Source organism: Cetorhinus maximus, chromosome 7 (assembly GCF_964194155.1).
Source record: "Cetorhinus maximus chromosome 7, sCetMax3.hap1.1, whole genome shotgun sequence".
Lineage (NCBI taxonomy): Eukaryota > Metazoa > Chordata > Chondrichthyes > Lamniformes > Cetorhinidae > Cetorhinus > Cetorhinus maximus.
The window spans coordinates 140,355,902-140,375,216 of NC_135885.1; the positions used below are offsets into that span (position 1 = coordinate 140,355,902).

Here is a 19,315-nt window from a genome sequence, read left to right on the forward strand (position 1 = left end):
ATCCTACACAGTCTCCGCCATCACCTATCAAATTTTACCCTCAGCCCGAACATCAGGTGAGCCCACACCCTTCTCGATTTATCACAGCGTCTAAGCAGGTCGAGTGGTGAATCCTGAGTTACTTGGGGTTTGCTCAAAGACTTTCCAGACAATTGTTTTCCCTGCACATTAAATTTCCAGATTGGAGAGACTGTATTATATATGTGTGTGTGTGTGTAGTGTTTCCTGGTTTCCATAAGTCCGAAATAATCAAATTATTGGAGTTTTATCAACTGTATTTCTTGCAGCTCTCCATACAGTTGGTGGACTGATATATTATTGCTCAGCACATGACTGCAGTGTAAATATGGCATATTGGTACGTTCTTATAACAATGATTCCCTAGCTCTTATGAATAATATAGTATATATATAAATATATGTATATATGTAATAACAACATCCCTCTTTCTTTAAACGCTTATATCGATATAACTGTTCCAATCATTGACTTTCTTACATAATATATAAAGAGAGTTAATAATCGATTTTGATAATTAAACTGAATACTTTCAGAGTCTGTTATAGCTTGCTTTCTTTTTTTAAATATTATTCACAGTATCACTTATATGGTAGGATGCTGTACCTCCATCTTGTAGATTTGGCCCTCGTCGCTGTCAGTGGTGAGTTGGCGTGCTGCACAGATGATATTGCTCCTGATGTTTCTTTTTAAACAGGGGAAAGCGCGAATGCAGCCCCCACTACCATGAATTTTGCAGTCGAGTATCCCACATTTGGGGACATTGCCGGCGTCAGTACAGTTGGAGTGCAAGGGATAACCTCACACTGGGAGCAAAACCTTCCTGATTATTGTTTCTCCCCTACCCAAGTAAGTATTGTAGGAGTCATGCTTGATGTTCTTAATTTGTGTCACCTCCTGGTGACCTTGCTGGTGTTGCACTGCTTGTAGGTGTTGCTGTTGGCTTGTCTCACTGGTTATTGATATTGCTGGTGTTGTTGGTGAACTTTATAGCTTTTCCAGCTCAGGAGTAGGTCGGATATAGACTTTGTTATTTCTCGGAGATAAAAACAAAAAACTACTGCGGATGCTGGAAATCCAAAACAAAAACAGAATTACCTGGAAAAACTCAGCAGGTCTGGCAGCATCGGTGGAGAAGAAAAGAGTTGACGTTTCGAGTCCACATGACTCTTCAACAGAACTGAGTAATATTAGGAGAGGGGTGAAATATAAGCTGGTTTAAGGTGGGGGGGTTGGTGGTGGGAGAGAAGTTGGTGGTGGGAGAGAAGTTGGTGGGGGGGTGGTTGTAGGGACAAGCAAGCAGTGATAGGAGCAGATAATCAAAAGATGTCACAGACAAAGGAACAAAGAGGTGTTGAAGGTGGTGATATTATCTAAACAAATGTGCTAATTAAGAATGGATGGCAGGACACACAAGGTACAGCTCTAGTGGGGGTGGGGTGGAAAGACTAACAGGGCATTAAAGGTATAGATTTAAAAATAATGGAAATAGGTGGGAAAAGAAAAAACTATATAAATTATTGGAAAAAACAAAAGGGAGGGGGAAGAAACGGAAAGGGGGTGGGGATGGAGGAGGGAGTTCAAGATCTAAAGTTGTTGAATTCAATATTCAGCCCGGAAGGCTGTAAAGTGCCTAGTCGGAAGATGAGGTGCAAAGCGGTCGCCCAGTTCTCCGCCGATGCTGCCAGAGCTGCTGAGTTTTTCCAGGTAATTCTGTTTTTGTTTCGTTATTTCTCATTTGCTTACCGGTTTCAATCTCGATAATGTATAATCTTAGAGGCTCAGATTCACCAACAACTTTTGCTATTTCTAGGTTTACATGATTGGGTCCTGTACAGTTTGTCCTTTCAACAACTCAGGCAGGGATTTGGCCTGCGTGTTTAAGCGTTGACCTCCTTCTACCTGTGCATCAGTGAGTCATTGTCTTATTTCCTCCTAGTCACTTGGCGGGAGTATCTTGCTTGACAGAGTTGTTATATACTTTCTTCAATTCAACAGTTCTTCAATATTCCTGTCAGCGTAGATCAGAGTTGCAAAAGGCAAGGTTTCAGTCATCCTTTGCCTCTTGGCATTTCATGAGAGTTTTCTTGACCATCTGGACGTGTCTTCGTGTCTTTCTATAAACCCGTGTGTGTCCCCCTGAGTAATGTGGTGATGAGGTGATTATGTTGATCCCATCCTGTTCAGCAAGTTCCTTAAATTCTCTGGAGGTGACTTGGATTCCATCGTCATGTGTTATTCTTTCAGGAATCCCTTGCTCAGTGAACAGAACTCATGCTGCTGAGATGATTGTTATAGTTCTCGAATCTTTCACCTTTCGGACAAAAGGGAACTTTGAACAGCAGTCTGCAACTATGAGATACCATTCTTGATTGTGTGTGAATAAATCAGCCCCCATATTGTGCCATGGTCTGGGTGGTACTTCAGTAGCTATCACCTTCTCTTTCTGCTGTGTGTTTCTGTAATTCTGGTATACATGGTGTGTAGACACCATTCTTTCACTGTCTTTGCAGATGTCTATCCAGTAGACTGCTGGCCAGACTCTGAGCTTACACTTCTCCATTCCCATATGGCCTTCAGGTACCTTCTGGAGAAGTTCTTCCTGCATCATTTTGAGTATGGTCATTCTGGATCTGGCTCACAAAACCCCCTCTTCTAGTGAGGTACCATCTCTGATAGATCAATACTGCTGTATTGCTGGCTGCGTTTGCTGTATCTCATCAAACCATTCTTAGATCACTTGCTGAGAGCTCATCTGTAACTCTTCATCTTTGCTGATCTCATCTCTAACTTGACTCAGTTTCAGTGATGTTACCTTCACCAGGCGATGGATCATTACACCTAGATCATTTATCTTATGTTTCTCCTGCGGTGACAACCAAGATTTGACATCTGCTAACACAATTTCTCTTCCTGGCTTGTATTTCAGAGTGAACTCATAACTCTGAAGCTTCAAAAGTAACTTCTGCAGTGTGCTCTACACAGATTTTTCCCATAGGTCTGCTCCAGTGGACAATGATCATGCTCCACTAGGAACTCTTGCCCATAGACATGTGTATGGAATTTCTCACAACTGCCAAAAGCCCTCTTTCTATCTTAGCATATCAGATGTTAGAGCTTTGGATGCGAGTGACATTGGTTTTTCCTCCTGTACCAAGGCTGCTCCCAATCCTTTAATAGAAGCATCTGCTTGCAGAGTGACAGGTTTCTCTCCTTTGTAGTATGATAGACTTGTCTCTTTGCATACAGCTTTAGCACAAAAGTCAAGGCTGACACTCCAGTGTGCTATTGAAGGGGTTCTGTGCTGCTGTCTTTTGGATAAGGTATTAAACCAAGCCTTCGTCTGCACTCTCGGGTGGCTGTAAAAGTGCCCATGGCACTATTTCAAAGAAGAGTAGGGGAGTTGTCCCCGGTGTCCGTCCGAGTCAGTATTTATCCCTCAATCGACATTGGAAAAATATACTTTGTGGTGATTCTTACATTGCTGTTTGTGGGAGATGGGTGTGTGCAAATCGGTCGCTGTGTTTGCTACGTTAGAACAGTGACTACACTTCAAGAGTACTTCATTGGATGTGCGTTGGGACATTCTCTGATTGTGCAAGTCACTATATAAATGAAATAATATTTCCTCATGGTGCAGTTTGAAGAGGAACAGGTGAGGTGTCCTTTCCTGATTAACATTCAACCCTCAAAACTCAGCACCAATGCCCCAGTTATTTATCTTACTGCTTTTTCTGGGAATTTCCTGTGTAAATTGTTCACTATTGGCTTACTTTGCAACAGTTACTACATTTCATAAGTAATTCATTGGCTCTGAAGTACCTGAGAACATCCTGAGGACATGAAATACCCAGGATAAAAGCACTAATTATTTTTAAAAATCTACTTTCCTTGCAGATTTTTGGCAGGAAAGCATTGTAAGCTTTCAATGTTGTCTTCAGCAAGCCATTGACGAAAATTATTCAAAACTTTTATTCGTTTTTGTCGGGCTATTTTAATCTTTATTTTCTGATGTGCATGAAGATACTGTTAGCATGAAATGATGAGCTTGCAAACATAGCACTGCCCTCTTGGCTGGTGAAATGCATAAGTTTTCAGACAAGTTTGTTTGCCCGTGTTAACTGCTGTTGCAGGAGGTGGGTCGTATAAAAATGTAAATATGTGCAAATAGCTCCATAATGAGACTGCATGAAATTCGGTTTATGATACAACATTATGAGCATTAAAGGATAGCTGTGATAAAGCCTGTTAGGAAGTGTTTTCTTCTAGAGCTGGGCTGTTCCATTTATAGTCACTCTTGTACAATGACTAGCGCTTTCAGTAGATATTACAGTTCTTCCTGGTTATTTTAGAAGAGAGGAGAAGACGACCAAAGAAGGGAGACGTCAGGGAGATTTACTTGCACCATTGGTGAAGTTTGCACAACCACCATTAACTCAGAGCCTGTACATATGGTGTGTGAGGCACAAGTACCTGAGAGTACTAAAAGAGGGAAAATGGAGGATGTATGTGGTACAAGGGGGAAAGGAGGGGGCATGGGGGTAAGAAGCTGTATGAGTTAAAGATTCTATAATTGGAGAGGGGGTTGAGGGCCAGGGTACCTAACAACCATTTAGAGGTCTATACCCCTATACCAAAGAGCCAAGGCGGAATTTCTAACCGCACTGTCTCAGCACCTACCCGCCTCGCGCCTGCCCAAGGCAGGCAGCAGACATGAACCTTGCCCACCCAGATCTCACAGAGATGAGAATAATTTGGGAGTGGGAGGAGGTGATGGGTGGATGATCCAGCGGGGTGGGGGGTGAAAACGATTCTGGCGGGGTGGCTTAATAATGATATGCAGATGTATTACAATGAGGTTCTGATGGCAGAAACGTGGCCCGCCGTTGGCGGGGCTGAACCGAAGATCGCAAAATGGTTTCATGCTGTCATGAAACCGATCGCTCCATATTATCCGCTGACGCCACCAAACACACCCAACGCCAGCGGGCACGGAAAATCCTGGCAATGGTTTGGGTTGAAAGTGCAATTCCACAAGTTCCACCACCTCACTGTACGACTTAGAACTGGGCGCGTTCGGGACAGTCAGGTTTCGAATCAGGTTCCGTTTTGCTTCCACATGCACTCAGCAGGATAGCTTTACATTTTTCTTCAGCAGTGAATCTCATTTGCAGTGAAATAGAACCCGAGTCATTCAACAAACCTACTCCAATCTTCAATGTTGGCATCATATAGATCGATTCTTCCAAGCAGCGGCATGACTTGTAAGTATTGTTCAGCTTCGTTTTACTCACAGCAACCAGGGCAAAGTGTCGGTTTTATCCTCGTCGCCAAATGATGGCGCAGCAGGGTTTGGTGAAGAAAAGGCTAAACTTTATTTAGGAGACACGTAGAGGTACTTGCACGTTAGACGCAGTCCCTCCATCGGAAGCCCCACCAACAGGATTACCGACGCAATAAGCTTATTGGTCAAAGCCCCCTTAATTGCATCGCATGATCAGTGATTGACAGGATGGAGGGAAAAACATCTAGTTAGGGGAAAGGTTGGCAGGGCTATAGATGGAGAGCACAGACCTTCCTCTGCGCTGTAAGATTCAAAGGTTCTCTAATTATGAAGCCACCCACCCAGTGATTTTTTTTTTATTTGTTCACTAGCTAGGCCAGCATTTATTGCCCATCCCTAATTATCCTTCTTCAGGGGGCAGTTAAAAGTCAACCACATTGCTGTGGGTCTGGAGTCACATATAGGCCAGACCAGGTAAGATTTCCTTCCCTAAAGGGCATTAGTGAACCAAGTGGGGTTTTTTTTACAACAATTGACTCATCATCAGATTTTTAATTCCAGATTTTTATTAAACTCAAATTTCACCATCTGTCGTGTTGGGATTCAAACCCAGGCCCCCAGAGCATTACCCTGGATCTCTGAAATACCAGTCCAGTGACAATACCACTATGCCACCACCTCCCCATAATGGCCACTACAATCTACGATAATGTTAGTCCACTCAATCTGGTTAGTTCGGCATGCTACAGGCAGATTATTCCTTTCTTCATCCTGCCCCAGCCAACAGTCACAGGGTGATATCGCCATCCTTCCTAAAGATGAGGTGACGCACCATTGTCAGGGTTCAGTTTACTTAATCTCAAATTTGTATCAGTGCAGTGGTTAAGGAAGGGTAAAATGGATGAGCTATCCCTGCTACACGTTTGAGATGAAATTGCAATTAAATCCCTTGTCATGTAATGATTTCCATAGAATCATTTTGCAAACATGCGAAAATGTTTCACACATCCCTATGAAATTCACGTCCACCATTTTGATGGTGGTTACTCCATTTAGAATAACACCTTCATTAAAATGGGATTAAATAAGAGATTTACATTTATATCCATGTGGTGTAATTTTAAGGCTAAGGCCCTAATTATTCATGATCTTATAATTTATGCTGCAATTCTGTCACATGGTAGAACCCAATTGCTGCAATTGAAAATACACTTTGCATGTGCATCACTAAATTATTAACTTTTCACTTAACTGCACTGAGAAAGCAAGGATAGAAGGCACAATTAAAAAGTGCTGCATAAGCAGATTGCTACTTCAAAGATGAAGCATCCCAATTTTCCTGACCTACATAGCCGATGTGTAAAGATATTCTATTAGCAACTCAACACTATCTTTAGGATTACACCCAGACCAGAGCCTCAAATGGTTTCTTTCTGAAAATATTATCACATAACTTTTTTTTTCTTTCATTCCAGTGGGAACAAAGATGTCAGTTAAAACATTTTCTTTTCCCCGGCTAGATTTTATTAAAGTTCTAATGATCACAATTCAAACCGGAGCAACATAAGTGGCATTTTTTTTTTTTAAAAAGCTGCAAGTTTGGCTGATTTTAAAAGGCAGTGAGTGAGAAAAATAAAAGATAACTTCCCAATCTAAAATCTTTCTAAAGGCAACGATTATTATAAATGTGTAATAAGAAGAAGAGCCAGGATTGCTGAGAAGCAAAGAGTAGCCTTACTACAGCAGCAAGCTATTTATCATGGATTGCCATCGTCCTCCTTTCAATATTTGCAACATGACCTATATGTACTTCATCGTATAAAGATTAGGCTTGTTCCTTCAACTCAGCAATATCTTTTGAGGAAGCAGTTTGCCAAACAAGTCAAGGACTTTGTATATTAAAAAAAATGTTCAAACTATACAGAGTTGCTGAACAAATAGAGCATTTCCTTCGAGACAGTGGATAGTGGAGAAAGATGTGATCATGCAGCAAGGCATGGACTGCTGTGCTAATTTCTGGAGATATAGGTCAGCAATGAATATGATAAATGAGCTTTGCTTGCTGGTGATGAAAGGACTGTCCAAATGATATTGCTCTGCTCTCAGTTAAACAACACATTTGATTTTCACTTTCTTCACGAATGACATGGTGACCAAGCCTTTGACTTTCAGACAAGGTGCAAGAACCAAGCAAATGTTTTAATCCAGAGTGATCTAAAACTAGTTCTTAATTTTCAGGAACATTTTTGTTTCCAACAGCCCTATTCAGACGGTGTTAGTGGATTGTCAATTAATGAAGGAAATAATGTCATTGTGTCGAAGCATTACTCGTCTTGCGTCAGCGGTGGCTCAGAGGGTAGCTCTCTTGTCTCTTTTTGAGAAGATTGTAGGTTCAGGTCCCACTTTAAGGATTGGAGTTTCTAGTCCAGGCTGACTCTTGAGTATAGCACTAAGAGAGTGCTGCATGGTTAGATATGCCATTTCTCAGGTGAGATGGTAAAGCAAAGCATCACCAGTTATTTCAGGTGAATTTAGAAGGCCCGGTGACCTTACTTTGAAGCACAGCGGAGGAGTGGATGTTTTGGTCAACACTATCCCTCAGCCTACACAACTAAATCAAATTATCTGATCATTATCGTGCTGCTGTTTACAAGAGTTTGCAGTGTGCAAATTGACTGCTGTGATTCCTATGTTACAACAGTGACAACACTTCAAAAATACTTCATTGGCTGTCAAGCACTTTGATGTAAAGATGTCTTGAGATTGTGAAAGGAGCATATACATCCATGGACATGGTGGCACTGGGGGCCACAATAAAGTTTTGCTAAATGACCATAGTTTACAGTCAGCACAAAAAGAGGCCATTCAGTCCAGCATGCCTGTCTTAGCTTTTTTTCCTTAATGCAATCCAAAACTAATCCCATTGTTCTGTTGTCTCTTTATGGCCTCGTGGTTCTGTTTTTAAAGTTTATCCAGTTTCCTTTCAAGAAAAATACAATGGATCCTGCCCCAATTATTCTGTGGCACAGTGTTCAGTGCTCTATTAGCTTTCTGCCTAAAGAAATTTTGCCTAAATTTGCTCTTCACTCAGTTAGTGGCAAATTTAAATTGATAAGCTCTCATCACTGACTCCCCAACCAGAAGACCAATTCTTTCTCAATTCACCCCTTCTTAAAATTCAAGAACTCTTCTGTGTTCCAATAGAAACTACCCCTTTATCTTAACCTTTGCCATTGAATGGTGGACAGATAGGTAGTTCTCCAGCGTACACTCATCATCTCAATTCAAGACCGATGAGACAGAAAACTTTCGGTTTAATCATCACGGTGTGTGTGTACTTCAATTAACAATGAGTTTTCAGGCAACTTGTCATTGTATGGCACTTCCCTACGCTGGTATTTTTTTCATGAAGTGCTCCTTTAATGTGCTAAAAAATTTGACTCCAATTTCAACTCTGAATGCGACAGCAAAGGAAGGCTTGTGTTTATACATCTCCTTCCCCAGCTTCAGGTCAAGGCAAAACAAGCTAATACATCTAATAAAACTGCTAATAATACATCTCCGCTATTTTTTCATTGACGGGTTGCTTGGGATGACCATGTCCTGCTCTTGTGAGGCAGGACAGTTCCTTACAATATATTAATCAAGCTTGCGCAGAGCAGATAATGGGAGTTTTAGATTGCACTCGGGCTGGGTGGACTTCCCAGGGTTTGGAAAAGCCAAAAGCCGAAGGCAGCAGCCTGATCCAGCAGGCAATGGATTTTTAATAGCATGGCTTGTACACCAGGAGAAGCAGGAGCACTACCCAAACTCTCAGCCCCTAAAGCAAACCTTCTGTGTCCCTCTCCCGCTCCAAACTTGTGAGACCCAAGCTTTAACCCCACAATCTTTCCTCAGATCCCCCCTTACATCTTGCGATATTTGCCGATTGCCAGTGGTCGCCTCTATTGACCCTGTGCCATTATTTTTCCCATCAGTTTGGTTGGCTGCAGAGCAGGAGATGGGGTAAAAAAAAAAATGGTAATGAGGTCCTACCATTAAAAAACGGTAGAACGTCTGCAGCCCTGGGATTTTTGGGTTGCCCCCCCACCCCCAAAAAAAAAACCCTCTTCACCTCCCCAATAAATATTGGGACCTTTGACTTTGTCTTTAAACCAAAAACAAGAATTTATATTTGTCTAGCACCTTTACATAATTACCATCCCACAGTGCTTCATAGGAACTAAATGACGTGAAGCTACATAAGGAGATATCAGGGCTGTTGGCCAAAGGCTCCCTCCAACCCCAGTCCCTAGAGCAAACTTCCTGCTGCAATGGGACAGCACAGTGCCCCCCTCCTCCACCTCCCCAAACCCTTAATCCCAAGCTTTAATTCCCCCCCTCCCCCACTCTTTGCTGAGTTTCCTCCTGCTCGCAAACCACCCCAGCTACCCCCCACCACACCGCCCCCAACCCCAACCACCCATTACTGCAAAGTTTGCTGACTGCCAGTGGTCAGCCTCCATGAACTTATACCATTAGCTTTCCAGCCTCGTCAACCTGACTGGCTGCCGGGTGGGAAGGGCAGTAAAAACAAGCGATAACAAGATCCTACCATTAAACATGACAGAAGCTCTGCAACCCTGGGGTTTTCCTTATGCCCCTCCCAAATTCACAATCCCGCTCTACCTCTCCAGTAAATAGTGGGACATTTTGTTTTTGTCTTTAAACCAACAACAACTTATATTTGTATACCACCTTTACATAAATAAATGGCACTTGACAGGGCCATTCTGAAACAAAATATGACACCGAGCCCACAAGGAGAGATATAAGGTCAGATAACCAAAAGCTTGAGGGAATTCCAGAGCATAGGGGCTAGACAACTGAAGGCACAGCCGCTAATGGTGGAGCAATTAACATGGGAGCTGCTGAATATGCCAGAATTTGAGGAGTGCAAAGATAGGGCAGTGGAGCTGGAGGAGATTACATAGATGGGGGGTTGGAGGGGCAAGGGCATGGAGGTAATCGACAACAAGGGCGTGAATTTTAAAATGAAGACGTTGCTTGACATGGAGCCAACATAGATCAGCGAGCACAAGGGTGATGGGTGAACAGGACTTGGTGCGAGTTAGGATAAGGGCAGCAGAGTTTTGGATGACCCCATGGCCTCACTCCACTCTATCTCCACTTAGCAGAGGGATTGCAAATATTAATTAATTTCTCTTCAAGAACATAATCCTCTGTCCATGTCTAAATAATCTATATGTAAAGAGAACATCAATGGACCCATCATTAATCTCTGGACTAGACCACTACTAACCTTCAATCCTGGCAATGCCTATTTACCTGTTTTCTGTCCATCAGACAACTTTCTACCTTTCACATTTACTGTTAAAACACAGAACTGAATATTCCTAACAAGCCTCTTGTCAGGCACTTCATCAAACCATTTCTGGAAATCTATCTGTGCTTCATCAACTACGCTCACTTTATCAACCCAGTTACCTCTTGAAAGAAAAACTACAATACATTTGTCAAACATAGAATGCTTTAATGATTCTATTCTGTCTGTCCTTGACTAGCCAATGCATTTCTTAAACGCTGACTAATTTTAAGTTAAAATATTGAATACTTGCTTGTTGCCTTAACAAAGCTGGATCAAAATAATATTGTTTTTTTTTTCTGATCATTTTTACATGTTAAGCCGATGTAATTTAGGTTTCATTCATTAAGCCAAAGTGCATATTGTCACCTTTTTGGTCCAGAATAAACTTAAATGTTCCCATCTGTTCAACATGTAGCCATTTGATATGAGTTCTCAAAATTTTCTTTTATCTGTACCAATCAATTAAGCTATTTAAGTCAGGCACCATCCATCACTTGGAGGGAATGAAAGAGAATGAATTATAAGCAGTGAGTGTTCACATCTAAGTGGATGAAGTCATAAGGGTCTTTCAATTTTCTAATTAAAATGTATGATCAAAGCAATCTTCCGATATTCCTAATGAAAATGTTACAAGAACAAGGACCCAATAAAGTCCAGAACACATGCAGCAACAGTATTTGCATTAGATCATTTAAAATGATCAAACATGCTCTGATATATTCTCTATTTGCTCAAATGTTATGTGACAAAAATGTGATAACTCCTACCGTGTGATATTTAAAATTAGTTTCTAAACTGTGAGCACATCCTTTTCCAGAGGGACTGGGAAGTTTCATCCTTGCAACGAAAACACCCTTGAAATGTTGCAACAGATCAAGTGTCCTCACTTTGATAATCATTCTAAACTCACACTTCAGTGACTGCCAATTATCTAATAGGAAACGTGATTGCATAATCAACATAATGTGTGGAGTTTGTCAGGTTGAGCAGATTGATTAGTGCAGTGAATGGTGCAGTGCAAATGGGAGTCAACTGTGCTTGATGCACAGCAAAAATTGAGTTCGATAGCACCTACTCAAACCCAAATGGACTTCTTCCATTCCCTATATTTTTTTTGTGCACATGTTGTCATCTTCTTTCTCTACTGGTTTATACACCTTCATACAACAATCATTTCGTTCTAACAGACCACAAGAATGGTGGATGTGCGTAATGAAAAGATACTGCGGGAAGAATTTCCTGTGCCTGTTGGCAGCGGGGCGTGTTTGGCGGCTTGAGTGGACAATATGATGAGAAGGCCAAAAGTCAGTTTCTCAATAGCGGGCCGCATTTCCCACTGTCGGACGTCAAGAACTTTGTTGTTTTTATGTCTTGGTTAAATGAATTCTAACTGCTCGCCTTCCTATGTTCTCATCAATTGCTGCTTGCAATTAATAACGGGGAGAGACTGATGTAAGAATAAACAATGATGGTTTATCGAGACATAGGGCAGAGCATCAGATCATACGTGTTCACTCAGAAACCTCCAGAACTAGACTTACAGTCCCCAGTTGTCCATGTTGTAGAGTGATTTGTCAGTGCTGTCACATGATCTGTACACTTGCATTCTCTTAAAAGGACAGGATACCTCACTTTACCACATCCCTCCCCCTTTACTTAAAAGTACAGCTAACAAGCTTAAAACACGTTGGGAAGAATATTGCACTCGGCGTACGGGCAAGCACCTGACATGCCCAAGTGTAAAATGACAGGCGATGACATCGGGCGAGCATCCCGACATCATTGCGCCATCTCGCAATATTTTGTTTGGCAGGCGCGCCTCAGAGTCGGCAGCGCACCAGCCGACAATTAAAAGGGCTATTAAGGCTATTAAGAAGATAATTAAATTCAAATTTACGCTGCCTGCCCAACCTAATGGTTGGCGGGCAGGCGAAAAGGCCAAGCAGCCTTTACATTTTTTAGGAAACCTCATCCATGGGCGGGATGATGTTTCCTAAAGCAAATAAACATCAAATAAAAATTTTAATTTTGAATTAAAATCATATCCCAGCTCATGTGACAGAGTCATGCAAGGGGACATGTTTTATGACAATTTTATTTCTTTTATTTTTTTTTAAACAGCACTTCATCTTCTTGATGCAGCTCCGTGCCTCAGAGAGATTGAAGCGCTTTTTCGCATGCGTGCGTGAAGATTGTGCTAGACTCGCTCTCCCTCTTCCCTCCCACCCACACAGGCAGTGCTGAGCACCCAGTACTGCTGCTCGCATTCCACACTGTGCGGGCCTTAGTTGGACCGTCAACGTGAAATCACGGGGAGGAGCTGATCGCGAGTGGCAGTTGGCTTCCCGACCGCTACCTGCCAAGGGCAAAATCCTGCCCATTAACTTTTGACACAATAACTATTTACATGTCAAGCCTCTCAGGAGGCCTGCTTTGATGCGTTGAGCATCGTAACCCAACAACCTCGGCTGGTTTTTCCGAGACCTCCTTTTCAGGGGACAGTTGCCCACCCTGCATGCAGTCGTGTTCACTCTCGCTTCCCCTTCCCTCCAAGCTGAAACCGATAAAGGGCAACAAGCACCAAGCAATACAGCGATGAGCTACATGATGCGTGAGAAGAAAGAGGAAAAGGAAAAAAAAAATCTTTGTTTTTCTTTCTGAGGGCTGTCAATAATTAATTTTTTTTCTTCCTGTGTGTCCTTTTCTTGGTGGCACTGACCCATGTCTCTGTCTTCTCTTTAATTTTGCTGTTGGCCGCACTAGACTCAGGAGCGAGCTGAACATGAAGGAGCTCAGTAGTTGGGTTTTCCGGCAACTCTTCTGAGAATTCAGGGCCTTATAGCTTTAAAACTTCAGGGCTTTTACACAGCTGCTGCTTCAGCTCTTCCAATTCTTTCCTATTCTCATTAATAGTTTCCTGGAGAATCGCATATCGTTGCCCCTTCTCAGCTAATTTGTCCCTTTAACTCGGCCACAGACAAGCTTAACTCTTCCTTTTCTTCTTCATATCTTTTTCATGGCACAATTTGGGAGCTGATTGAATTTTGTGGCGCAAGAAAGTCCTTTAATAGATTTTCCATTTCCTTTCGAAGGATGCTGTCTTCAGCTTGATCTCTGTCCCGGTGTAACACTTCTATGGGCTTCTCTCGTTGGGTCTTCGTGTACTCATTTTTTCTTGCAGCAACACTTCTGGTTTCGAATTGGGAGCTTAGCGGGCCTTCGGGATTTATCTCTCCCAACCAGTTCCTTCTGACATACCCCTTTCACATTTATTTCTTTGCCCATGTATGTCCTCAGCTTTGTGTCTGAAGCTTCTAACCTTTAAGGACGGGTTCCTTTATTCAGGTATCTAAATGTACGCTCTCCAATGATGGACAATGATTCTCCCGTATCAATTTCTGTCTTACTGGGTTGTCTGTTGATCATTATGGCTACTTGGCTACTTGGATTGGCTCAGTTCTGCTCATTTTGAGGTTATATAATGAATGGATGTCTGATTCTATTTCCTCTGGCTCTTCCATGAGGCATTTTTCATGATTTTTCCTTCTGCCTTTATAATGTTGTTTTAGCCTTTCTCTGCAGTGCCGCCTAATGTGGCCATAGCGGTGACAGAAAAAGCACTCGACTTGTTTGAGTTGTTGTTCATTCACTGGAGACCTGGATGTATTTCTCTCATTCAGTTTGTGGGTTTTCACTGCAGTACTGTTGTTTTTCAATGGTCTGGAGCTAAAGAACATTTCCCGCCTTTCTGTGGAGTCTGAAGTTTTCACGCCTTTTGTTGCCGGATTTTCCCGCTGGACCGGTTGCATGGCGCCATTTTTTGTATCTTTTATAACTTCAGAATTTCTAACAGCACTCTCAATCACAGTATCTAATTTTAATGCCTTATTGAAGGTTAGACTAGGTTCGGCTAGCAAACGCCTTTGGATAGTATCATCTCCAATCTCCCATATCGCCAGTCTCTCAACATATCCCCACTGGACGTTCCGAATGTGCAATGCTCAGTTAATGCCTTTAAAATGACCACAGAGTCAGCTATTGTCTCCTCCAGAAGGCTGTCCTTTGAACTGAACTTGAAGATTGCTGTATAGTAACTGAGGGCTTTGGTCTCAGGTGGCTCTGTACAATTTTTATTAAATCATCGAAAGTCTTTGAGTCTGGGGCGCTAGGTGATGTGAGGCTGTGGATCAGCCCATACGTTTTGCCCCCGCATGAGGACAAAAGAATCACCCTCCTCTTCTCCTGCCCCGCAATGTCGTTAGCGGTAAAAAAAAACGCTAGACGTTCGACATACTGACACCAGTCAACTGAAATGGGGTCGAGTGGATTGACACACCCGAACTGCAGCACCATGAACGACTGCAGAGGGACTGTGTGTCCGATGGTTTTCCAGTTAGTGATGAGTTTCAGGTGTTTGGCTTAGCGCAACTTTCTTGGCTGCCATCGGTCAATTCATGTTTTGCCTTCTGCCAAGTTGCCCTCGCTCTGGGATGTCTTATAATTTTCTGCCCATGGCCATATTTCATGTAGGTACCAGTTTAAATGTATTGCCACTTTAAGAGCTGTCACTGTTGTTTTTTTAATTCTGTCTCTGCAGCTGTCGGCTTTTCTCTGCTGAGTTTCGCACTCTTTTCGAGTTTCGGTGGGATCCCCACGATTGTGATTCTACAGGGTTTTTTCATTAGTTTTAAACTGCAGCACTGCTTTCTGCTCCGACTGCTGGCTGTTGCCTATTTTACAAGTAAGTACAGATGCTCTTTCCAATGTTTTGCTCACCCATCTTGTGGGCTCTCACCCAGGGACCTTGCAACATTTTTATCCTCGTCGCCACTTTTATGTCTTGGGTAAATGAGTTTGTTGGTCAACCGAACTCTAACTGCACGCCTTCCTGTGTTCTTATCAATTGCTGCTTGCAATCAATAATGGAGAGAGACTGATGTAAGAATAGACAGTGATGGTTTATTGAGACATAGGACAGAGGACCAGATCATACATGCTCACTCAGAAGCCTCCACAACTAGACTTACCAGTTCCCAGCTGCCCGCGCTGTCACATGATCAGTACACTTGCATTCTCTTAAAGGGACAGGGTACCTCACTTTTCCACAATTGTAATACATCTGCCTATCATTATAAGCCCAGCCTGCCAGATATATACCTTCTGCTAGATCATCTCGGTGTGCGATCATGCCAACGTGTTTCACAGCTGTACATAAACAATGTGCATCTGGTGAGCTGCACTTTGCTCAGGACTTTGAGGTTTGTTTGCCTACCTTGCTTCGGGCAGTGCTCTCGGTCATCAGCGCCAGACTTCGCAGGCAGCACCACATCGCTTTTAGGGCGGCTCACCGGCAGGTCTCTACGTACGAGACCAGCCGCAAGGCAGAGGTGGCTTTTCAATGCCTGCAGGGCTAGAGCTTGCGTGGGGAAGGGGAGAAGTGGCATCAAGCAAGGGAAGAGGCTGCAGGGCGAGGGAGTGGGGTGTATCCTAGGGCCTGTGAGGGCACATGTTGATCTGTGCAAGTGGCCTCAAGATGGTGATTGCTGAGGATTTAGTCTCCAGAGAAGATGAGGCCAGATGGGGGGTGTGAGGGCATCTGTGTGAGAGTGAGTGGTGATGTCCCTTGACCTGGCCATGAATGAGATGCCAGCGAATGTGTCATGGGCTTGTGAGTGTGTGAGTTTAGAGTGATTAGATGGGTGGCTTACCCTGGCGACACGGATGAGATCTTTCTGCATTGGATCGCCAACTTCTTCTGTGCAGCTTTGGTACTAACATCATTGCCATCGCCTACCAAGCCAGAGTGGTGAGATTGCTGGACTTTCTGCAGCCAGAGCAGGGGTAGAGGGCATCATGGCGAGCCTCCACAGCGTCCAAAGGTCATTCCAGGGGCGCATCACTGAATGGGGGGGAGGCTGCACTCTTTTGTGGCCTTGTCTTCTGTGCAGCAATCCTGGGCTGGAAGCGCTGACAGGCATGTGAGAGGCTGCACTTTAAATATGGCGCCCAGCGTGAGGAAGTAGCGAGGTGATGGTGCGGCGGTCAAATGGGAGCCTGCCCGCTATCGAAATGGAATGTTTCCTGGGAATGCATGATTAATGAGGTGGGATTGGGACGATACGGTGTGAAAAGCTGCCATTGAGGCCGGCGGGTAAAACATTCTTTTCCCCGCCTGCTACTGCGCTTAGTGGAAATCTGAGACGATTCCCACCCTGTGTCTCCTGCCCGTGGACTATGGCTGTCTGCGCACGGGCACTGGTCTGTGCAGACATCACTCTGCTGTGTCCATCATTCTGTCAAAGTTTGCCTAGAACATGAGTTTTGTAGGAAGGGAATGTACGCAGGTCTTAATTTTTTTCATATTTTCTAACTAGCAGATGAATGGCAGAAAACTGATTAAATAATTACATTTCCACTAACAATGTTCAAACAGCAAAATTCACAAAGAGGCAAGAAAAATATTGCTGATGCTGCACCTCAGAAACAGATTCAACGCAAGATATGCCTGAGTGTCTCCAAGATTTTCGCTTCATTGATTTGCTGTTTTAAATAATCATCTTTACTTCTGCATTAAAATGGTGCAAACATTTTTCTTCACTTCTTTGACGCTGAATGAATTTCAATCTAGCACTGTCAAGGCTATGAAATCCTACTCTGCTGTGAGTCTGATACAATGGGCCAGTCTCAAAGATGGCTGCCCCAATTAATCATGGCTACATGAGCCTGTAAAGCAGTAAAGATGGTGGAGAAACGCATGCAGGCCAAACACAGCAAGCGCAGCCATGGAAAACGTTCAGTGATGCAGTGGGAGGTGCTTTTCTGGGACCTGTTTTATAGAATATGTCAGGGCAGAATGGAAAATGACCTAATAATTCCACTGGAAATGCTATAGTTAACCTGGAAGCACTTGCTACTGCCAAGTGGGTACCTGAAATACCCCCAGCTGTGTTGGGTATTCTGATAATGCTGTGCCCATATTGATTAATCTAATGATACCTTTGAAAAGTGTGCATGGGCTGGGTATAAATGAACTTGTGTTTGTTGTCAGTCTGAAAGGACAGAGTTCTTAACACCAATTTTAATAATAGTTTGAGCTGAATAATCTTTACTCATTCCTAAGCGAAGGTTGGGTGTTGTGTTCAATTGTCTGGTGCTCAATTGTGTGTGTTGGTTGACTCTTTGCTGCACTGTGAGTAGTTAGTTAAGCCTGGGTGTGGTGACTGAGAAAGAGAAACCAAACTGCAGGTAAGCAGCTGTAGGTATGAGAACAGACATTTTAAGGCATTAAATGAAACTCCTGTTCAGACATATAACCCGGAGTGTATCATCTCTGCATATCTCCAAGGCATAAAATACAACAATGGGGATGTGGATGAAGTTGAAGATTGGAGAGATTGCTGGCTGAATTTGAGAGATGATCGGAGATAGTTCAGGGAAAGTTGCTGCTGTACAGTTTGCATATAGTTATCTACAAGTGCATCACATTTAGCAGAGGAGTTGATGATAGGGGAGGCGGGTGTATGAAAGGGAATCAGAGAAAATAATTTGTGATGAAGGGAAGCAGTTTTCCTGCCACCAAGACGGAAAGCAGTCTTTAAAATTGCCCAGAAGCAATAATGGAGAGAAGCTGATGACAGGGGGAGGGGAAACATTGGTTCAATTACTTCCCTTGCCCACTCGTGATACAAGTCATGAAGATCTCGGAGATGGATTTGTGTCAGGGGCATCCCAAGTGGTCAGTGTGTGAGGGATCCATCCTGCAGGGTTCATAGCTATCACTGAAATCTCACCCTCTTAATCTCACACTCACACAAAGTCCAACATGGTGGCAGCCATTTTTGGGGCGCAGTTCCTACATGGGCTGCTCTACATTGAAATCTGTTATTCCAATGCTGAATTCCTGCTCCAGACATCTGCAGCACACAAAAACAGTTTCTACTTCATCGAGCTTCATCAGGATTTCAGAAGTATGCTTACCTTTTAATTGGAGAAATCCTACGTTGTTGGAAATAATGGACAATTAATTCAGACTATGTACAAATGGGATTACTGCTGGGAGCACAGGCAGATGGTAATGGGCAGGTTAGCCCCACTGCGATTATTTTAAATATTGTTCAAACAGCCAGATGAGTGACATCTTCATAAAGATAAATGGTGCTTGTGCCAGTTTATTGCGATCAGTATGCAAGCAGCTTACGGTAAGAGAAAACTCTGCAGTAAAGTGGCATTAAATGAATATGAAACAATACATTTAACATTCTGCGTACCTCTGCCATCAGAAGAGACTATTTTAGAAATCATTGTTTTGCATAAGAAGTGCACCATAGCTTTGTGATCTTCCTAATATTGTTGTGGGGCAGGGTCAGCGATTTGCTATGGTTTGTTTAAGGTCATGTTAGTGTGACATGTTATTTTTTCTTCCCACTCTGGGACCAATGTTACAAATCTGGACCACAGTGATGAGCTGGAAGCATCTTCTATCTGTTGGCTTGTGAAGGTTTCAGTGTAGAATGAGCTTAGGGCAGTGTCAGGTCAGGCTCAGTCTCACAGCACAGACCTGTCCACACTTCAACACAGGTTATCTATCAATTCTAGCATGAAGGTGGAAAGGTGGCTTGTGTAGCAATGAAAAAGAATCATGAGGG

General features: G+C 43.0%; 1 non-coding gene across 1 annotated transcript; it reads right to left on the reverse strand.

The window, feature by feature from the left end:
• Window positions 1-712: 712 nt before the first annotated feature.
• LOC144683124 (U1 spliceosomal RNA) lies at window positions 713-875 on the reverse strand. Its single transcript, XR_013577175.1, has one exon. It is a non-coding gene; the product is annotated as a U1 spliceosomal RNA (small nuclear RNA).
• Between the last annotated feature and the right edge of the window lie 18,440 nt (window positions 876-19,315).